General features: G+C 39.9%; 16 non-coding genes and 2 pseudogenes across 16 annotated transcripts; all 18 read left to right on the top strand.

The window, feature by feature from the left end:
- Window positions 1-4,354: 4,354 nt before the first annotated feature.
- LOC141346491 (5S ribosomal RNA) lies at window positions 4,355-4,463 on the top strand (annotated as a pseudogene).
- Window positions 4,464-4,547: 84 nt separating this feature from the next.
- Window positions 4,548-4,683, top strand: LOC141346587 (5S ribosomal RNA; annotated as a pseudogene).
- Window positions 4,684-5,460: 777 nt separating this feature from the next.
- Window positions 5,461-5,579, top strand: LOC141319028 (5S ribosomal RNA). The gene has a single exon (XR_012353307.1). It is a non-coding gene; the product is annotated as a 5S ribosomal RNA (ribosomal RNA).
- An 84-nt stretch (window positions 5,580-5,663) lies between these two features.
- Window positions 5,664-5,782, top strand: LOC141319174 (5S ribosomal RNA). Its single transcript, XR_012353446.1, has one exon. It is a non-coding gene; the product is annotated as a 5S ribosomal RNA (ribosomal RNA).
- A 357-nt stretch (window positions 5,783-6,139) lies between these two features.
- Window positions 6,140-6,258, top strand: LOC141345901 (5S ribosomal RNA). Its single transcript, XR_012357107.1, has one exon. It is a non-coding gene; the product is annotated as a 5S ribosomal RNA (ribosomal RNA).
- Window positions 6,259-6,342: 84 nt separating this feature from the next.
- On the top strand, window positions 6,343-6,461 carry LOC141318297 (5S ribosomal RNA). The gene has a single exon (XR_012352621.1). It is a non-coding gene; the product is annotated as a 5S ribosomal RNA (ribosomal RNA).
- A 753-nt stretch (window positions 6,462-7,214) lies between these two features.
- LOC141318762 (5S ribosomal RNA) lies at window positions 7,215-7,333 on the top strand. Its single transcript, XR_012353059.1, has one exon. It is a non-coding gene; the product is annotated as a 5S ribosomal RNA (ribosomal RNA).
- Window positions 7,334-7,417: 84 nt separating this feature from the next.
- Window positions 7,418-7,536, top strand: LOC141319368 (5S ribosomal RNA). The gene has a single exon (XR_012353628.1). It is a non-coding gene; the product is annotated as a 5S ribosomal RNA (ribosomal RNA).
- Window positions 7,537-8,266: 730 nt separating this feature from the next.
- LOC141318826 (5S ribosomal RNA) lies at window positions 8,267-8,385 on the top strand. The gene has a single exon (XR_012353119.1). It is a non-coding gene; the product is annotated as a 5S ribosomal RNA (ribosomal RNA).
- An 84-nt stretch (window positions 8,386-8,469) lies between these two features.
- LOC141317537 (5S ribosomal RNA) lies at window positions 8,470-8,588 on the top strand. Its single transcript, XR_012351910.1, has one exon. It is a non-coding gene; the product is annotated as a 5S ribosomal RNA (ribosomal RNA).
- Window positions 8,589-8,671: 83 nt separating this feature from the next.
- LOC141344840 (5S ribosomal RNA) lies at window positions 8,672-8,790 on the top strand. The gene has a single exon (XR_012356847.1). It is a non-coding gene; the product is annotated as a 5S ribosomal RNA (ribosomal RNA).
- Window positions 8,791-9,520: 730 nt separating this feature from the next.
- On the top strand, window positions 9,521-9,639 carry LOC141318296 (5S ribosomal RNA). The gene has a single exon (XR_012352620.1). It is a non-coding gene; the product is annotated as a 5S ribosomal RNA (ribosomal RNA).
- An 84-nt stretch (window positions 9,640-9,723) lies between these two features.
- LOC141317822 (5S ribosomal RNA) lies at window positions 9,724-9,842 on the top strand. Its single transcript, XR_012352176.1, has one exon. It is a non-coding gene; the product is annotated as a 5S ribosomal RNA (ribosomal RNA).
- Window positions 9,843-10,595: 753 nt separating this feature from the next.
- Window positions 10,596-10,714, top strand: LOC141317536 (5S ribosomal RNA). The gene has a single exon (XR_012351909.1). It is a non-coding gene; the product is annotated as a 5S ribosomal RNA (ribosomal RNA).
- An 84-nt stretch (window positions 10,715-10,798) lies between these two features.
- On the top strand, window positions 10,799-10,917 carry LOC141319091 (5S ribosomal RNA). Its single transcript, XR_012353367.1, has one exon. It is a non-coding gene; the product is annotated as a 5S ribosomal RNA (ribosomal RNA).
- A 1,300-nt stretch (window positions 10,918-12,217) lies between these two features.
- LOC141318398 (5S ribosomal RNA) lies at window positions 12,218-12,336 on the top strand. The gene has a single exon (XR_012352718.1). It is a non-coding gene; the product is annotated as a 5S ribosomal RNA (ribosomal RNA).
- A 7,819-nt stretch (window positions 12,337-20,155) lies between these two features.
- LOC141292292 (5S ribosomal RNA) lies at window positions 20,156-20,274 on the top strand. The gene has a single exon (XR_012340484.1). It is a non-coding gene; the product is annotated as a 5S ribosomal RNA (ribosomal RNA).
- A 659-nt stretch (window positions 20,275-20,933) lies between these two features.
- LOC141313998 (5S ribosomal RNA) lies at window positions 20,934-21,052 on the top strand. Its single transcript, XR_012350069.1, has one exon. It is a non-coding gene; the product is annotated as a 5S ribosomal RNA (ribosomal RNA).

Below are 21,052 nucleotides of genomic sequence, written 5' to 3'. Positions count from 1 at the left end.
AAGTTTATTTATATAGCACATTTCATACAGAATGGTAATTCAAAGTGCTGTACATAAAAAGGAATTAAAATCACAATAGCATAAAAATCATAAAAATTTAAAATAATAATCACAACAATAAAAACAAAATTAAGAACATTTAAGATGATTTAAAAAAAAGAAAATGATTTCAAATGAATTAATACAGAAATGATTATACATAAAATAATGCAATCTGTTCGGACGTAGCACAGTGCTCATTCAATAAATGCACAACTGAACAGATGAGTTTTGAGTCTGCATTTAAATGTGACTAATGTATTAGCACATCTGATCTCTTCTGGAAGCTGATTCCAACTGCGGGCGGCATAATAGCTAAAAGCGGATTCCCCTTGTTTTGTGTGAACCCTTGATATTACTAACTGACTCGATCCTAGTGATCTGAGTTGTCTGTTAGGTTTATATTCAGTGAGCATATCTGCAATGTATGTAGGTCCTAGGCCATTGAGTGCTTTATAAACAAGTAAAAGTACATTAAAATCTATCCTAAACATAACTGGAAGCCAGTGTAAGGACCTGAGGACTGGTGTAATATGCTCTGATTTTTTGGTTCTAGTCAGAATCCTGGCAGCAGCGTTCTGTATGAGCTGCAGCTGTCTAATGGTCTTCTTGGGAAGGCCAGTGAGGAGACCATTACAATAGTCCACCCTGCTAGTGATAAAGGCATGAACAAGTTTCTCCAAATCTTAATGGGAAACAAAACATCTAATTCTTGCAATGTTTTTAAGATGATAGTATGCTGATTTAGTTACTGCTTTGACATGGCTACTGAAACTGAGGTCTGAATCCAGAATCACACCCAGATTCTTGACTTGATTTTTTGTTTTTTGACCCGTAGCGTCAAGGTACGCATTTACCTTATGAACTTCATCTTTGTTTCCAAATGCAATGACTTCTGTTTTCTCCTTGTTTAACTGTAAAAAGTTTTGGCACATCCAACTGTTAATTTCATCAATGCATTGGCAGAGGGAGTCAATGGGGCTGTAGTCATTTGGCGATAAGGCTAGGTAAATCTGGGTATCATCTGCATAGCTGTGATATGCTATTTGGTTCTTTCTCATTATTTGACTTAGTGGGAGCATATACAGGCTGAACAACAGAGGCGCTAGAATTGAGCCTTGTGGGACTCCGCATGTCATGGACGTCCACTTAGACTTATGTTCTCCTATACTCACATAATAGCTTCTCCCTTCTAAGTATGACCTGAACCAGTTGAGAACCATCCCAGAAAGCCCGACCCAGTTTTCCAGTCTATCTAAAAGAATGTTATGATCGACTGTGTCGAACGCAGCACTGAGATCTAGTAATACCAGCACTGATATTTTGCCAGAATCTGAATTTAGGCGAATATCATTTATTATCTTTATGAGCGCTGTCTCTGTGCTATGATGTTGTCTGAAGCCAGATTGGAAATGATCCAGGTATCCATTTGAGTTTAAGTAGTGATTCAGCTGATTGAAAACAACCTTTTCAATAATCTTACCTATGAAAGGAAGATTTGATATTGGTCTATAGTTGCTCAATATGGTGTTATCAAGATTTCTCTTTTTCAAAAGGGGCTTAACAGCTGCAGTTTTCAGTGAGTTTGGAAAAGTCCCAGAAAGAAGTGAGGTGTTAACCACTTCTAAGAGATCTGCTTCCAAACAGCTAAGCACACTTTTGAAAAAAGATGTGGGAAGTGTGTCAAGGTAGCAGGTTGACGATTTGAGGTGCTGTACTGTTTCTTCCAAAATGTTGCTATCGATTGCTTCAAAAGTAGACATAGTGACTTCTTTTTGAGATTGCGGTCGAATCTGTCTGATCTCTGCATAACTTGAGGGTGTGCTGATTGTCTTTCTGATATTATTGATCTTCTCAGAAAAGCCACATCCGCTCAGCTTTTCTGCATTGTCTTTTCATACTCTGTACTGCTGTTGATTTTCTCCACGATGATTTCTGTCTGCCTGACATCTTTCTGATTTTCACAGGTGCGATGTCATCAATGACATTCTTAACTTTTGAGTCAAAGGACTCCAGGAGAAGATCAACAGAGTCTGCAGAAATGCTTGGCATTGAAGATATAGCCTTCATAAATAGCACACTAGTGTTATCGTTAATGCATCTCTTTCTGACAGAGACAGATCTACATTCATTAGGAGCAGAGATCAATATATCAAAGAAAATACAGAAGTGATCAGATAGTGCTACATCCTTGATAACAGTGGATGAAATGTTTAGACCCTTACTGATGAGTAAATCAAGAGTGTGTCCACGATTGTGTGTAGGCCCATGCACATGCTGAATCAGGTCAAACGTGTTCAAAACCGTTATAAGTTCTTTTGTGGTTTTGATTTATGCATTTTCTATATGAACATTAATATCCCCTGCAATAACGAAACAGTCAAACTCTGAACAAATCATTGATAGCAGTTCTGTGAACTCTTCAACAAAGGATGGAGAGTATTTTGGGGGCCTGTAAATAATGATGAATAGAATGCGTGGAGCACCTTTCAACACAATCCCTAGATATTCAAATGACATGTACTGACCAAATGACACTTGCTTGCATTGGTAGACATCTTTAAATAGAGCAGCTACGCCACCACCTCTCCTAACAGCTCTGCAGACACTCATGAAAGTAAAGTTAGGAGGGGCTACTTCATTGAGGACTGTTGCGCTGCAGCTGTCTTCTAGCCATGTTTCATTTAGAAACATAAAATCCAGGTTGTTTGTAGTTATAAAATCATTGATCAGATGTGATTTATTTTTTAGTGAGCGAATGTTTAAAAATGCTAGCTTGATGGCATTACTTTTTGTCTCTAGAGCAATCTTAGTTTGATACCTAATAGGCCTCAGATTAGATTGGTCAACTGTACGACTTGAGATGGCCTTTGACTTTCTATCACATATTAAAACAAAAATAGGGAAAACTACAGGCACACTGGGTTCCCGCTTGTTATGTAAACATTCCAGAGTGTTGCTGCAATTATAGCGGGGACCCGACACATAACACTGAGAGCTGTTATCAGTTGTTTTTGGTTCACTCACAGCAGACACAGGAGGGTTTGGGCCCTGACGTTGTGGCAGCGGCCGGAGAGCTCTCACAGGAGGAGGAGGAGGGCGAGCTGGACCCACAGGTTTTGGTGGTTGTGGTGCCCACCGTTTTTTAGTTGATAACTGGGGGCTTGCAGCAAAAGAGTGGGAGAGTCTGGTTCCAGCATATACCAGTTCCTCCATTTTCTGTGAGAAGTTTAAAAGTGGAGATGCTGGAGAGAGGGATAATGTGTCTGGTGAATGGAGCTCTGGCTCTGGTGTTTCCGGTGGCTGAAATATGTTGTCCTGGCTTCCCTGACTGTTTACCAGAAAGTGAAAACATGTTAGTTCCCCTTGCTGGGAGTGGTCCACTGATGAACGACTGAAATTCAAGTCTTCGAAGTGTTTCAATGAGTTCACCAAAATCCTTCTTTAGGAGTTCTGACTGCTCTTTCCGAATATCGTTCTTTCCCACATGGATGATGATTCGATTTGCAGTCTTGTGTTTCATTAGAATGTTCCGAAGTTCCTTGTTCACATCAGAGACGGTTGCTTGAGGACAGCAGCATGTAATTGTAGTTCTGCTACTTCTATTTCCGATAATAGAGTCTCCCACTATCAGAGTCCTGTGCTCGGCTGCGCTCTGAGCTGAGTGCCGCTGTCTGCTTGACCTTGCGCGCCTGTTTGTAGCGATGTTAGCAGCTGGCTGATACGATTCATGTTCAGTCACATTTGGGGATTCCTCACCCACATTCATTAATGCTTCAAATCTGTTTTCAAGCGGTATAGGGGGTGGTAAAACACTAACCCTATCTGGAGTAGAGGATGATATCGCAGCAATACGAGATACTCTTGACAGTCTAATGTCTCGAGTGCCTTTGGGTCTCGCTCCCTGTTTTTGCCATCGATTTGTGTGTCGATCAGTTTTGGCTTGTTCCTCTACACTTATAAACTGTCGATATTGACTAGATTCACAGGACTCACCGGCTGTATGCTGAGGGGGTCCGTGATGATGATCTTCTGTGTGTTCCGCCTGTTTTGGAAGTCCAGCAAGTAACTTTGTTTCTAAAACCACAAATCCTTTCATGTCTCATTATTTTAACCACTAGTCATCTGTCACAGTTAAATCTGACCCCATTTTAGTCTTGTAACTCGGCTGATAAGGCCAATTGTTACACTTTTATGGGAGACCGCCTGGGAATACCAGGTGCTGTAAGCTTTTGCCTTTTCTTCACTATTTATATAATATGCTGGCTTTTACGGAGGCTGATCTTTAAATAGCCCACTTTTTGGAGCAGCCCTCGCTTATGGCCATACCGCGCTGAGAGCGCCCGATCTCAGAAGCTAAGCAGCGTCGGGCCTGGTTAGTACTTGGATGGGAGACCGCCTGAGAATACCAGGTGCTGTAAGCTTTTGCCTTTTCTTCACTATTTATATAATATGCTGGCTTTTACGGAGGCTGATCTTTAAATAGCCCACATTTTGGAGCAGCCCTCGCTTATGGCCATAAGGCGCTGAGAGCGCCCGATCTCGTCTGATCTCGGAAGCTAAGCAGCGTCGGGCCTGGTTAGTACTCGGGCCTGGTTAGTACTTGGATGGGAGACCGCCTGGGAATACCAGGTGCTGTAAGCTTTTGCCTTTTCTTCACTATTTATATAATATGCTGGCTTTTAGAAAGACGTGTTTTACCGCTCTATTTATTACAATCATTTAAATGTATTATAGAGTTTTAAGTGTTTTACATGTTTTTTAGGCCATTTTATTACTCTTAACATTTTAAGTGTATGTGTCTTTAATAAATGGATGGTTGGCCTGTCATGTGACTAGACACATGACAGGAAGCAGGAAGTACAACTGTATAAGAGAGCAGCATGACAAACAAAGGACAGTCACCAAACTGTTGGATTGAGGAGTTGCTAATTTTAGAGCTCAACTTTCCATTCAGCACCTGCAAACTTTGGATTACACTTTCTGTGGATTGTATATACACTGGTGGACACTCACATTGGACTTATCAACACACTGGGATTCTTGGACTGTTTTTTAGGGTATGGACAAATGAAATGTATTCTTTTAACAGAGTTTACCTGTTTTTAGGGTATGGAAAAATGAACTGTATTCTTTTAACAGAGTTGACCTAGTTTTATCGTGTTGTTTTAAAGTCTTTTATGTGAACCTTGTATATAAACCAAATCTATTTAAACCAATCTTCTTTTATGTCTCATTCTTTTAACCACTAGTCATCTCTCACAGTTAAATCTGACCCCATTTTAATCTTGTAACTCTGGATGGGAGACCGCCTGGGAATACCAGGTGCTGTAAGCTTTTGCCTTTTCTTCATTATTTATATAATATGATGGCTTTTACGGAGGCTGATCTATAAATAACCCACTTTTTGGAGCAGTCCTCGCTTATGGCCATACTGCGCTGAGAGCGCCCGATCTCGTCTGATCTCGGAAGCAAAGCAGCGTCGGGCCTAGATAGTACTTGGATGGGAGACCGCCTGGGAATACCAGGTGCTGTAAGCTTTTGCCTTTTCTTCTCTATTTATATAATATGATGGCTTTTACGGAGGCTGATCTATAAATAGCCCACTTTTTGGAGCAGTACTCGCTTACGGCCATACTGCGCTGAGAGCGCCCGATCTCGTCTGATCTCGGAAGCAAAGCAGCGTCGGCCTGGGTTAGTACTTAGATGGGAGACCGCCTGGGAATACCAGGTGCTGTAAGCTTTTGCCTTTTCTTCACTATTTATATAATATGCTGGCTTTTAGAAAGACGTCTTTTACCGCTCTATTTATTACAATCATTTAAATGTATTATAGAGTGTTAAGTGTTTTACATGTTTTTTTAGGCAATTTTATTGCTCTTAACATTTTAAGTGTGTGTGTGTCTTAAATAAATGGATGGTTGGCCTATCTCGTCTGATCTCGGAAGCAAAGCAGCGTCGGGCCTGGTTAGTACTTGGATGGGAGACCGCCTGGGAATACCAGGTGCTGTAAGCTTTTGCCTTTTCTTCACTATTTATATAATATGATGGCTTTTACGGAGGCTGATCTATAAATAGCCCACTTTTTGGAGCAGTACTTGCTTGCGGCCATACTGCGCTGAGAGTGCCCGATCTCGTCTGATCTCGAAAGCAAAGCAGCGTCGGGCCTGGTTAGTACTTAGATGGGAGACCGCCTGGGAATACCAGGTGCTATAAGCTTTTGCCTTTTCTTCACTATTTATATAATATGCTGGCTTTTACGGAGGCTGATCTTTAAATAGCCCACTTTTTGGAACAGCCCTCGCTTACGGCCATACTGCGCTGAGACCGCCCGATCTCGTCTGATCTCGGAAGCAAAGCAGCGTCGGGCCTGGTTAGTACTTGGATGGGAGACCGCCTGGGAATACCAGGTGCTGTAAGCTTTTGCCTTTTCTTCACTATTTATGTAATATGCTGGCTTTTAGAAAGACGTGTTTTACCGCTCGATTTATTACAATCATTTAAATGTATCATAGAGTGTTAAGTGTTTTACATGTTTTTTAGGCCATTTTATTACTCTTAACATTTTAAGTGTGTGTGTGTCTTTAATAAATGGATGGTTGGCCTGCCATGTGACTAGACACATGACAGGAAGCAGGAAGTACAACTGTATAAGAGAGCAGCATGACAAACAAAGGACAGTCACCAAACTGTTGGATTGAGGAGTTGCTAATTTTAGAGCTCACCTTTCCATTCACCACCTGCAAATTTTGGATTACACTTTCTGTGGATTGTATATACACTGGTGGACACTCACATTGGACTTATCAACACACTGGGATTCTTGAACTGTTTTTAGGGTATGGACAAATGAACTGTATTCTTTTAACAGCGTTTACCTCGTTTTATCGTGTTGTTTTAAAGTCTTTTATGTGAACCTTGTAAATTAACCAAATCTATTTAAAACAATCTTCTTTTATGTCTCATTCTTTTAACCACTAGTCATCTCTCACAGTTAAATCTGACCCCATTTTAGTCTTGTAACTCGGCTGATAAGGCCGATTGTTACACTTGGATGGGAGACCGCCTGGGAATACCAGGTGCTGTAAGCTTTTGCCTTTTCTTCACTATTTATATAATATGCTGGCTTTTACGGAGGCTGATCTATAAATAGCCCACTTTTTGGAGCAGTACTCGCTTACGGCCATACTGCGCTGAGAGCGCCCGATCTCGTCTGATCTCGGAAGCAAAGCAGCGTCGGGCCTGGTTAGTACTTAGATGGGAGACTGCCTGGGAATACCAGGTGCTGTAAGCTTTTGCCTTTTCTTCACTATTTATATAATATGCTGGCTTTTACGGAGGCTGATCTTTAAATAGCCCACTTTTTGGAGCAGCCCTCGCTTACGGCCATACTGCGCTGAGACCGCCCGATCTCGTCTGATCTCGGAAGCAAAGCAGCGTCGGGCCTTATTAGTACTTGGATGGGAGACCGCCTGGGAATACCAGGTGCTGTAAGCTTTTGCCTTTTTTTCACTATTTATATAATAAGCTGGCTTTTAGAAAGACGTGTTTTACCGCTCTATTTATTACAATCATTTAAATGTATTATAGAGTGTTAAGTGTTTTACATGTTTTTTTAGGCCATTTTATTGCTCTTAACATTTTAAGTGTGTGTGTGTCTTAAATAAATGGATGGTTGGCCTGCCATGTGACTAGACACATGACAGGAAGCAGGAAGTACAACTGTATAAGAGAGCAGCATGACAAACAAAGGACAGTCACCAAACTGTTGGATTAAGGAGTTTGCTAATTTTAGAGCTCACCTTTCCATTCACCACCTGCAAACTTTGGATTACACTTTCTGTGGATTGTATATACAATGGTGGACACTCACATTGGACTTATCAACACACTGGGATTCTTGGACTGTTTTTAGGGTATGGACAAATGAACTGTATTCTTTTAACAGCATTTACCTAGTTTTATCGTGTTGTTTTAAAGTCTTTTATGTGAACCTTGTATAAAAACCAAATCTATTTAAACCAATCTTCTTTTATGTCTCATTCTTTTAACCACTAGTCATCTCTCACAGTTAATTCTGACCCCATTTTAATCTTGTAACTCTGGATGGGAGACCGCCTGGGAATACCAGGTGCTGTAAGCTTTTGCCTTTTCTTCACTATTTATATAATATGATGGCTTTTACGGAGGCTGATCTTTAAATAGCCCACTTTTTGGAGCAACCCTCGCTTGCGGCCATACTGCGCTGAGACCGCCCGATCTCGTCTGATCTCGGAAGCAAAGCAGCGTCGGGCCTGGTTAGTACTTGGATGGGAGACCGCCTGGGAATACCAGGTGCTGTAAGCTTTTGCCTTTTCTTCACTATTTATATAATATGCTGGCTTTTACGGAGGCTGATCTATAAATAGCCCACTTTTTGGAGCAGTACTCGCTTACGGCCATACTGCGCTGAGAGCGCCCGATCTCGTCTGATCTCGGAAGCAAAGCAGCGTCGGGCCTGGTTAGTACTTAGATGGGAGACCGCCTGGGAATACCAGGTGCTGTAAGCTTTTGCCTTTTCTTCACTATTTATATAATATGCTGTTTTTACGGAGGCTGATCTTTAAATAGCCCACTTTTTGGAGCAGTCCTCGCTTACGGCCATACTGCGCTGAGACTGCCCGATCTCGTCTGATCTCGGAAGCAAAGCAGCGTCGGGCCTGGTTAGTACTTGGATGGGAGACCGCCTTGGAATACTAGGTGCTGTAAGCTTTTGCCTTTTTTTCACTATTTATATAATAAGCTGGCTTTTAGAAAGACGTGTTTTACCGCTCTATTTATTACAATCATTTAAATGTATTATAGAGTGTTAAGTGTTTTACATGTTTTTTTAGGCCATTTTATTGCTCTTAACATTTTAAGTGTGTGTGTGTCTTAAATAAATGGATGGTTGGCCTGCCATGTGACTAGACACATGACAGGAAGCAGGAAGTACAACTGTATAAGAGAGCAGCATGACAAACAAAGGACAGTCACCAAACTGTTGGATTAAGGAGTTTGCTAATTTTAGAGCTCACCTTTCCATTCACCACCTGCAAACTTTGGATTACACTTTCTGTGGATTGTATATACAATGGTGGACACTCACATTGGACTTATCAACACACTGGGATTCTTGGACTGTTTTTAGGGTATGGACAAATGAACTGTATTCTTTTAACAGCATTTACCTAGTTTTATCGTGTTGTTTTAAAGTCTTTTATGTGAACCTTGTATAAAAACCAAATCTATTTAAACCAATCTTCTTTTATGTCTCATTCTTTTAACCACTAGTCATCTCTCACAGTTAATTCTGACCCTATTTTAATCTTGTAACTCTGGATGGGAGACCGCCTGGGAATACCAGGTGCTGTAAGCTTTTGCCTTTTCTTCACTATTTATATAATATGCTGGCTTTTACGGAGGCTGATCTTTAAATAGCCCACTTTTTGGAGCAGCCCTCGCTTACGGCCATACTGCGCTGAGACCGCCCGATCTCGTCTGATCTCGGAAGCAAAGCAGCGTCGGGCCTGGTTAGTACTTGGATGGGAGACCGCCTGGGAATACCAGGTGCTGTAAGCTTTTGCCTTTTCTTCACTATTTATATAATATGCTGGCTTTTACGGAGGCTGATCTTTAAATAGCCCACTTTTTGGAGCAGCCTTCGCTTACGGCCTTACCGCGCTGAGAGTGCCCGATCTCGTTTGATCTCGGAAGCTAAGCAGCGTCGGGCCTGGTTAGTACTTGGATGGGAGACCGCCTGGGAATACCAGGTGCTGTAAGCATTTGCCTTTTCTTCACTATTTATATAATATGCTGGCTTTTAGAAAGACGTGTTTTACCGCTCGATTTATTACAATCATTTAAATGTATTATAGAGTTTTAAGTGTTTTACATGTTTTTTAGGCCATTTTATTACTCTTAACATTTTAAGTGAGTGTGTGTCTTTAAAAAATGGATGGTTGGCCTGCCATGTGACTAGACACATGACAGGAAGCAGGAAGTACAACTGTATAAGAGAGCAGCATGACAAACAAAGGACAGTCACCAAACTGTTGGATTGAGGAGTTGCTAATTTTAGAGCTCACCTTTCCATTCACCACCTGCAAACTTTGGATTACACTTTCTGTGGATTGTATATACACTGGTGGACACTCACATTGGACTTATCAACACACTGGGATTCTTGGACTGTTTTTAGGGTATGGACAAATGAACTGTATTCTTTTAACAGCGTTTACCTCGTTTTATCGTGTTGTTTTAAAGTCTTTTATGTGAACCTTGTAAATAAACCAAATCTATTTAAACCAATCTTCTTTTATGTCTCATTCTTTTAACCACTAGTCATCTCTCACAGTTAAATCTGACCCCATTTTAGTCTTGTAACTCGGCTGATAAGGCCGATTGTTACACTTGGATGGGAGACCGCCTGGGAATACCAGGTGCTGTAAGCTTTTGCCTTTTCTTCACTATTTATATAATATGCTGGCTTTTACGGAGGCTGATCTATAAATAGCCCACTTTTTGGAGCAGTACTCGCTTACGGCCATACTGCGCTGAGAGCGCCCGATCTCGTCTGATCTCGGAAGCAAAGCAGCGTCGGGCCTGGTTAGTACTTAGATGGGAGACCGCCTGGGAATACCAGGTGCTGTAAGCTTTTGCCTTTTCTTCACTATTTATATAATATGATGGCTTTTACGGAGGCTGATCTTTAAATAGCCCACTTTTTGGAGCAACCCTCGCTTACGGCCATACTGCGCTGAGACCGCCCGATCTCGTCTGATCTCGGAAGCAAAGCAGCGTCGGGCCTGGTTAGTACTTGGATGGGAGACCGCCTGGGAATACCAGGTGCTGCAAGCTTTTGCCTTTTCTTCACTATTTATATAATATGCTGGCTTTTAGAAAGACGTGTTTTACCGCTCTATTTATTACAATCATTTAAATGTATTATAGAGTGTTAAGTGTTTTACATGTTTTTTAGGCCATTTTATTACTCTTAACATTTTAAGTGTGTGTTTGTGTCTTTAATAAATGGATGGTTGGCCTGCCATGTGACTAGACACATGACAGGAAGCAGGAAGTACAACTGTATAAGAGAGCAGCATGACAAAAAAAGTCACCAAACTGTTGGATTAAGGAGTTGCTAATTTTAGAGCTCACCTTTCCATTCACCACCTGCAAACTTTGGATTACACTTTCTGTGGATTGTATATACAATGGTGGACACTCACATTGGACTTATCAACACACTGGGATTCTTGGACTGTTTTTAGGGTATGGACAAATGAACTGTATTCTTTTAACAGCATTTACCTAGTTTTATCGTGTTGTTTTAAAGTCTTTTATGTGAACCTTGTATATAAACCAAATCTATTTAAACCAATCTTCTTTTATGTCTCATTCTTTTAACCACTAGTCATCTCTCACAGTTAAATCTGACCCCATTTTAATCTTGTAACCCTGGATGGGAGACCGCCTGGGAATACCAGGTGCTGTAAGCTTTTGCCTTTTCTTCACTATTTATATAATATGCTGGCTTTTAGAAAGACGTGTTTTACCGCTCTATTTATTACAATCATTTAAATGTATTATAGAGTGTTAAGTGTTTTACATGTTTTTTAGGCCATTTTATTGCTCTTAACATTTTAAGTGTGTGTGTGTCTTAAATAAATGGATGGTTGGCCTGCCATGTGACTAGACACATGACAGGAAGCAGGAAGTACAACTGTATAAGAGAGCAGCATGACAAACAAAGGACAGTCACCAAACTGTTGGATTGAGGAGTTGCTAATTTTAGAGCTCACCTTTCCATTCACCACCTGCAAACTTTGGATTACACTTTCTGTGGATTGTATATACACTGGTGGACACTCACATTGGACTTATCAACACACTGGTGAACCTTGTAAATAAACCAAATCTATTTAAACCAATCTTCTTTTATGTCTCATTCTTTTAACCACTAGTCATCTCTCACAGTTAAATCTGACCCCATTTTAGTCTTGTAACTCGGCTGATAAGGCCGATTGTTACACTTGGATGGGAGACCGCCTGGGAATACCAGGTGCTGTAAGCTTTTGCCTTTTCTTCACTATTTATATAATATGCTGGCTTTTACGGAGGCTGATCTTTAAATAGCCCACTTTTTGGAGCAGCCTTCGCTTACGGTCTTACCGCGCTGAGAGTGCCCGATCTCGTCTGATCTCGGAAGCTAAGCAGCGTCGGGCCTGGTCAGTACTTGGATGGGAGACCGCCTGGGAATACCAGGTGCTGTAAGCTTTTGCCTTTTCTTCACTATTTATATAATATGCTGGCTTTTAGAAAGACGTGTTTTACCGCTCGATTTATTACAATCATTTAAATGTATTATAGAGTTTTAAGTGTTTTACATGTTTTTTAGGCCATTTTATTACTCTTAACATTTTAAGTGAGTGTGTGTCTTTAAAAAATGGATGGTTGGCCTGCCATGTGACTAGACACATGACAGGAAGCAGGAAGTACAACTGTATAAGAGAGCAGCATGACAAACAAAGGACAGTCACCAAACTGTTGGATTGAGGAGTTGCTAATTTTAGAGCTCACCTTTCCATTCACCACCTGCAAACTTTGGATTACACTTTCTGTGGATTGTATATACACTGGTGGACACTCACATTGGACTTATCAACACACTGGGATTCTTGGACTGTTTTTAGGGTATGGACAAATGAACTGTATTCTTTTAACAGCGTTTACCTCGTTTTATCGTGTTGTTTTAAAGTCTTTTATGTGAACCTTGTAAATAAACCAAATCTATTTAAACCAATCTTCTTTTATGTCTCATTCTTTTAACCACTAGTCATCTCTCACAGTTAAATCTGACCCCATTTTAGTCTTGTAACTCGGCTGATAAGGCCGATTGTTACACTTGGATGGGAGACCGCCTGGGAATACCAGGTGCTGTAAGCTTTTGCCTTTTCTTCACTATTTATATAATATGCTGGCTTTTAGAAAGACGTGTTTTACCGCTCGATTTATTACAATCATTTAAATGTATTATAGAGTTTTAAGTGAATCTCATACAATCACTATAACATCTCCTATCAAACTCCATGTTGTGGTCATTTACCGCCCTCCTAGTCAACTTGGCATCTTCTTAGAAGAACTGGATGGGCTGCTATCCTCTTTTCCAGAAGATGGCAGCCCACTTCTAGTCTTTGAAGATTTTAACATGCATCTGGACAAACCCTATGCTGCAGACTTCCATTCACTTCTTGCTTCATTTGACCTAAAACGCACTACCACTGCATACACTCATATATCCGGCAACCAACTTGATCTCATCTACACACGAAACTGTACTTCTGACGACATTGTGGTCAAACCCCTTCACATCTCTGACCATTTCTTCATTACACTAAACCTACATCTTGCTACTTGTGCACCCCCACCCCCCTACCCGTTACTTTTAGACGAAACCTACGCTCTCTCTCACCCTCCCATCTTTCTTCATCAATATCCTCCTCTCTTCCCTCTCCTACCCACTTCACATCTCTGGATAATAATGCAGCAACCGACACGTTATGTTCCACTCTTACTTCTTGCCTAGATGAAATATGCCCTCTCTCCTCCAGGCCAGCACGGGCTGCTCCTTCCAACCCTTGGCTATCCGATGTTCTTTGTGAGCATCGGTCCAAACTTAGGGCAGCTGAGAGAAAATGGCACAAATATTCAAATTTATTTTATTAGGATAAATTTTATTAGGATAAACCCCTTGAGATGCAACATCTTGTTTTCAAGGGGGTCCTAAAATACATCACGACCATCACAAAAGAACAATAATAAAATAAACAAAAGTACAATTATACATATTGGACAAACAAATACATACAGAACCACAAAAAAAAAAAAAAAACACAATAATATTGACCGAAATATACCGAACTTTACAACCGTTAAATCAAATTGGCAGAAATACATTTGAGATTAAATATATTCACATTGTGTCAGCATCATACATTACAAGAGCAGTCAATCACAAAGTAAGAAGACAAGGTATGCTTAAACATCCCAAATGAAGTGATGGATCTAATATCGGAAGGTAAGTTATTCCAATCTAAAGTGGCTTTGAACATAAAAGCTCTTTTGCCAACTGTCTTCTTGGCTCGGGGGACAGAAAAATAAAGCTGAACAGAATGCCTCAAATGATAATTTGAAGTAATAGGAACAAAATACTGTTTTAAATAAAGCGGGTAATTGTAATGAATACATTTGAATATTAATTGAAACCAGTGCATTTGTCTTCTTATATTTAAAGATGGCCAATTCAGGGCATAATACATTGTGCAATGATGGGTGAGAAAAGGGCATCCAAGGACAAATCTGCATAGTCTGTTATAAGCGGTTTTAAGACAGGAAAGTTCTGATTTTAAAGAATTTTGGTAAACAACGTCACAATAGTCAAAAATCGGAAGTATAAGTTGTGAAGCGAGTTTCCTGCGCACACTATAAGTGAAGCAGTTACGAGATCGATATAAAACATTAATTCCATAATTGACTTTACGTAAGATATGACCAATATGAATTTTGAAAGAAAGCTCAGAATCTAGCCATACACCAAGATATTTAAATTTTTCAACTTGAGGCAGAGGAGTACGGTCAGAACAAGTTATTATACAGGAATTGGTTTCAGATTTGAGTTTTTGTCTAGTACCAAAAATCATGAGATATGTTTTAGTTTTGTTGAGCAATAATTGGTTATAAGAAAGCCAATCCTGTAAAATTTTAAAATCATACTGAAGACACGCTTGAATTTGGGGAAGATCATGTTTAGATGTATATAAGACGGTGTCATCGGCATAAAGTTGAGCACAACAGTTATTAAGAATTGATGGCAAGTTATTAACGTAAATAGAAAAAAGTAGTGGTCCCAAAATTGAGCCCTGGGGCACACCTCTTTGCTGAGTTAGCAGATTAGATTTATTTCCATGTAGGATAACACATTGTTTTCTATTATGGAGGTATGCACTAAACCACAATACAGCATTTTTAGAGAGACCAGTAGCATAGAGCTTATCTAAAAGAAGATAATGATCAACAAGGTCAAAGGCTTTAGTCAAGTCGATAAATATTGCACCTGTAAGTTCCCCATTATCTGCAGCAGAAAAGACATCATTAGTGAATTTAAGAAGGGCAGTAGATGTAGAGTGGTTAGACCTAAAGCCAGATTGAAATGGTGATAATATATTGTTTGCACTAAGAAAGTGTGAGAGTTGATTATAAATTAATTTTTCAAACACTTTAGCAATAGAACATATAATAGAAATAGGTCTGTAATTGTTAAGATCTAGTACATCTCCTCCTTTATGTATTGGAGTAATGCGTGCGCACTTCCAGATAGCAGGTAACTCACATGAAGACAAAGAGAGATTGAATAAATCAGTAAGTGGATACATAAGTACATGGGATGCTAGTTTGATCAACTTATTATCTAAACCATCCAGTCCAGCACCACTGTTCCCTTTTAGTTCATTTATGACATTCTGCACTTCATCTGGTTGAATTTTTTTAAAATAAAAAGAACTGTGATTGGGCAAAGTATTATTTAAAAAAATTGAGGTAGGACAAACAGAAGAGAAATGATGATTAAATGCTTCAGCAATAGATAAAGAATCATGTAAAATTGTATTTAAAACTCGTATTTGATTAATACAATGTTTTTCTGATGTTTTAGTAATAGTTTTAATTTTTTTCCAGAATTGTCTTGGATTCTTAAAATCATTACTGAGGCTATCCTTATAGTAATTGGATTTTGCATTACGGGTTTTAGTCTTACTCATATTTCTCAGCTGCCTGTATATTTCCCAATCTACATTAGCCCTTGTACGCCGAAAAATTGACCATGCTTTATCCCTCTGCCTAAAAAGACTAATAAGTTCAGAGTCAATCCAAGGGAGATGTTTACCCTTCACCAAGACAGATTTCCAGGGAGCATGTTTATCCAGAACATCAATAAACTCGGTATAGAAGAAATCCCATGCGTCTTGAACATTAGGTATAAGTTGGTATCTATCCCAATTTATTGCTATCAGATCATTAAAAAATAAATCTGAATTCAATTTATTATATTGTCTAATTTTAATAAGTCTTGGTGGTGATTTAGGTAATTTAATCTTCCATACACAATATACTATCGAGTGATCACTAAAGCAATCAGACATAACACCTGCTCTTAAAAATCTATCTGGATGTGAAACAAGTATCCAGTCAAGCAGGGATTGAGAAGTAGGAGTGATACGAGTTGGTTCCTTAATTAATTGTGAGATATTTAAATTACTAAATAAAATTTTCATTTTATGAGATGATTTATCTAACCAGTTTTTATTGAAATCCCCAAGTAAAATAATTTCGTTATTACAGGAAATGGAGTTAATAGTGGATATCAGGTGATCAAAAGTTTCAGCTGGTGAAGAGGGTGGTCTGTATATGCTCCCAATAATTAAGCTTTTATTTTCATGAAAAATTACTTTAACAAAAACACATTCAAAGTGCAGAGGCTCAACTGTAGGTATGGAAAACTCAGATATGAGCTCAGAGGAAACATATATAGCCACACCCCCACCTCTGGAACTCCTATCAGATCTATATAGTATATAGTTTGGAAGATTAATCTCAGTATCTGGTATATTACTATTAAGCCATGTTTCAGAAAGAGTTATTATGTTAGGTTTATGTAATACAACCCATGCACGAAGTAGGTCAATTTTAGGGATAAGACTCCTAATATTTAAATGTACAATTTTTATTCCTTTAGCATCACTCATAGAAAAAGCTAATTTTAGTACTGTTACTACGGTCACTGCTGCTCAAGCATAACTGTAAAAGTATTTGGATCCCAAAAAATAATACATAATTAGAGAGGTTGCAAGATTCATTTGATACAATAAAACAAAAACACGAACACACATTACATAAACCCACATACAAAACTAAACACAAAAAAACATTACCCAAGCAAAGCCCAGCAACCCCAGACACCATGTTCCGGGGAATTTCTGTGAATAAACAAAATTATGTTGGAAAAGAACATCTATTAGTCTCAAGACTCAGTCTGCATTAATATGAAAATAATAAAAAGTGTAGCTCAAAGAGTGCTTTACAGGCAGCATTTAAAGTCAGTAAGGGAAAAGAAAAGGAAAAGGAAAAACAAAAGCAAAACAGTTAGCATGATGTAAACCAACAACAACTGAGACTGAGAGCAATCACCTCTTGTATCAAACTATAACACCAAAAGAGTGTCAAAAAAATAAATAAAAATAAATAAAAAAAAATACTTGCGACAGCAAGATTTAGACAAACAACCACTGAAAGCAATTACACATAGCATCTAACAGAAAGTATCAACAACACCTCAACAAACTTAACAGTCGCGTTGTCATATTATGAACTAGAAAAATAATAATAAATAAATAAAAAATAGATAAATAAAAATAAAAAATAAATAAATAAATGCTTGCAACAGCAGGATATAAACAAACAACAACTGAAAACAATCACTGGTTGCATCTAACAACATCAAGCTATAACACAAAAGGAGTGTCAAGAACACCTCAAAAAAAAAAAAAAAAAAAAAACCTTTACAGTCGCGTTGTCAAATAAAGAGAGAGAACAAGAGTGCTAATTTGTTGTTCAACAGTTCTGTTGGTATGCTCGTGCAACAGCTAGCTCATACATGCCTCACCTCATCAGGTAACTTATGGAGAAGTTAAATTGGACATGAAAGCAGCTTCAGCGTCTTTGTGGCAACTAAAACGCTGCTGTTTTCCATCAACAATAACACACAGCGTACAAGGATACCGGAGAAAGTACTTCATATTGAGATCACGGAGCTTACGTTTGACAGGATCAAAGTTCCGACGTCTCCTTGTCAGATCGGCACTGAAATCTGGATAGATAAAGATGCGACTCTCGCTATATTCCAGCGTCTTTTTCTCTCTAGCAAGGCGAAGGATTTTGACCTTATCCTGGAAGTTAAGCAGTGTGATCATGATTGACCTGGGACTGGCTCGATCGCTCTGTCGGACAGATGGAATGCGGTGAGCCCTCTCAATGATCGGTGTCGTAGGGAAGTTGCTTCGTCCCAGGAGTTGTATGATCAGCTGAGACATGAAACCGACGATATCACCGCCTTCAGCGGTTTCATGCACTCCCACGAAACGAAGGTTGCATCGACGGCTCCGGTTCTCCAAGTCATCAACTTTATCCAGCAGGTAAGAATTACTTTTCTCAAGTTGCTGAACCCGAGCCACGAACTCCTGTAGATTGTCCTCATTAGCTCCAACACGCTGCTCTAGTAAATTAACTTGTTCTCCCAAAGTGATTAGAGAATCCTGAATGCTGCTCAGACTACTTTGTATGGGATCCACTTTAGCATCAAAGCGTGTCAGCATATCAATCTTGATCTGTTGAATGGCGTCCCACAATGTTTGTAATGAAATGTGGCGATCCTCCATTATGACAAGGACGCATATATACAATGTCCCAAAATAAATCTCTTAACTGTGTAGAACAGCTGTGTTTAATGCTTGATTTGTTTAAATAGAAGTCAGATCACAATCACATGGATCAGCATAAAGGATCACTTAAAAGGCTACTATGTCATGGATATTAAGCAGACCTGTGCTTGAGATGCGTTCACTCACGCTGCGGCCATCTTGAATATCACGTCAACATTGATATCTAAGGATCCATCTGACTTGAGTATGTATCAGTCTCTGCTGTCATCTTTCTCTACCCATGTCCATACTGCCAAATCTTCATACTTCCACAACAAGATCAACAATGCTCCGGACACACGCAACCTTTTCAAAACTTTTAATTCACTGCTCTGTCCCCCTCCACCACCTCCCACCACTTCTATAACAGCTGATGATTTTGCCACATTTTTTACAGACAAAACTACATCTATCAGTAATAAGTTCTCAGCTCCACACATACAGGAACTAAAACTGACCACACCCACGGCTGAAACTCCCCTCTTCTCCTTCCATCCCCATTCTGAGGCAGAAGTAACCAAACTTCTCCTCTCCAGCCATCCGACGACATGTCCTTTAGACCCCATCCCCTCACACCTTATCCAAGCAATCTCCCCTACAATCCTACCAGCGCTCACACACATCATCAACACATCTCTTCTCACAGGCACTTTCCCCACTACATTTAAGCAGGCCCGGGTAACCCCACTGCTCAAAAAACCTACACTTAACACTTCACTCATAGACAACTATAGACCTGTCTCTCTCCTTCCGTTCATAGCAAAAACATTGGAACGAGCTGTTTTCAACCAGCTATCTTTATTTCTCTCACAGAACAACCTATTGGATGCTAACCAGTCAGGGTTCAAGAGTGGCCATTCAACTGAGACGGCACTGCTGTCTGTCACTGAAGCCCTGCGGATTGCAAAAGCTGATTCCAAATCATCAGTACTCATCTTACTGGACCTTTCTGCAGCATTTGACACGGTAAATCACCAGATCCTTCTGTCTACCCTCTCATCGTTGGGCATCACAGGGACTTCACTTCGCTGGTTCAAGTCCTATCTCTCTGGTAGGTCTTTCAGAGTGGCCTGGGGAGGGGAGGTTTCCAAAACTCATCAACTGGTCACTGGGGTTACTCAGGGATCAGTTCTTGGACCCCTCCTCTTCTCCATATACACTACATCTCTGGGCCCGTCATACAGGCACATGGCTTCTCCTACCATTGCTATGCTGATGACACACAGCTCTATCTTTCTTTCAAACCAGATGATCCATCAGTAGCTGCAAGGATCTCTGGCTGCCTGGCGGATATCTCTGCATGGATGAAGGAACACCATCTTCAGCTCAATCTAGCTAAAACTGAGCTCCTTGTCTTTCCCGCCACTCCAACTTTACAACATGACTTCTCCATCCAGTTAGGTTCATCAACAATTACCCCATCGACTTCAGCCAGAAATCTTGGTGTAATCTTTGATGACCAATTGACTTTTAAAGAACACATAGCTAAAACTGCACTATTTATATAATATGCTGGCTTTTACGGAGGCTGATCTTTAAATAGCCCACTTTTTGGAGCATCCCTTGCTTACGGCCATACCGCGCTGACAGCGCCCGATCTCGTCTGATCTCGGAAGCTAAGCAGCGTCGGGCCTGATTAGTACTTGGATGGGAGACCGCCTGGGAATACCAGGTGCTGTAAGCTTTTGCCTTTTCTTCACTATTTATATAATATGCTGGCTTTTAGAAAGACGCGTTTTACCGCTCTATTTATTACAATCATTTAAATGTATTATAGAGTTTTAAGTGTTTTACATGTTTTTTAGGCCATTTTATTACTCTTAACATTTTAAGTGTGTGTGTGTCTTTAATAAATGGATTGTTGGCCTGCCATGTGACTAGACACATGACAGGAAGCAGGAAGTACAACTGTATAAGAGAGCAGCATGACAAACAAAGGACAGTCACCAAACTGTTGGATTGAGGAGTTGCTAATTTTAGAGCTCACCTTTCCATTCACCACCTGCAAACTTTGGATTACACTTTCTGTGGATTGTATATACACTGGTGGACACTCACATTGGACTTATCAACACACCGGTGAACCTTGTAAATAAACCAAATCTATTTAAACCAATCTTCTTTTATGTCTCATTCTTTTAACCACTAGTCATCTCTCACAGTTAAATTTGACCCCATTTTAGTCTTGTAACTCGGCTGATAAGGCCGATTGTTACACTTGGATGGGAGACCGCCTGGGAATACCAGGTGCTGTTAGCTTTTGCCTTTTCTTCACTATTTATATAATATGCTGGCTTTTACGGAGGCTGATCTTTAAATAGCCCACTTTTTGGAGCATCCTTCGCTTACGGCCATACCGCGCTGAGAGCGCCCGATCTCGTCTGATCTCGGAAGCTAAGCAGCGTCGGGCATGGTTAGTACTTGGATGGGAGACCGCCTGGGAATACCAGGTGCTGTAAGCT

This window comes from Garra rufa, chromosome 1 (assembly GCF_049309525.1).
Source record: "Garra rufa chromosome 1, GarRuf1.0, whole genome shotgun sequence".
Taxonomy (NCBI): Eukaryota; Metazoa; Chordata; class Actinopteri; order Cypriniformes; family Cyprinidae; genus Garra; species Garra rufa.
The sequence above is the reverse complement of the archived record's forward strand: the minus strand, read 5'-3'. Positions and strand labels throughout refer to the sequence as shown.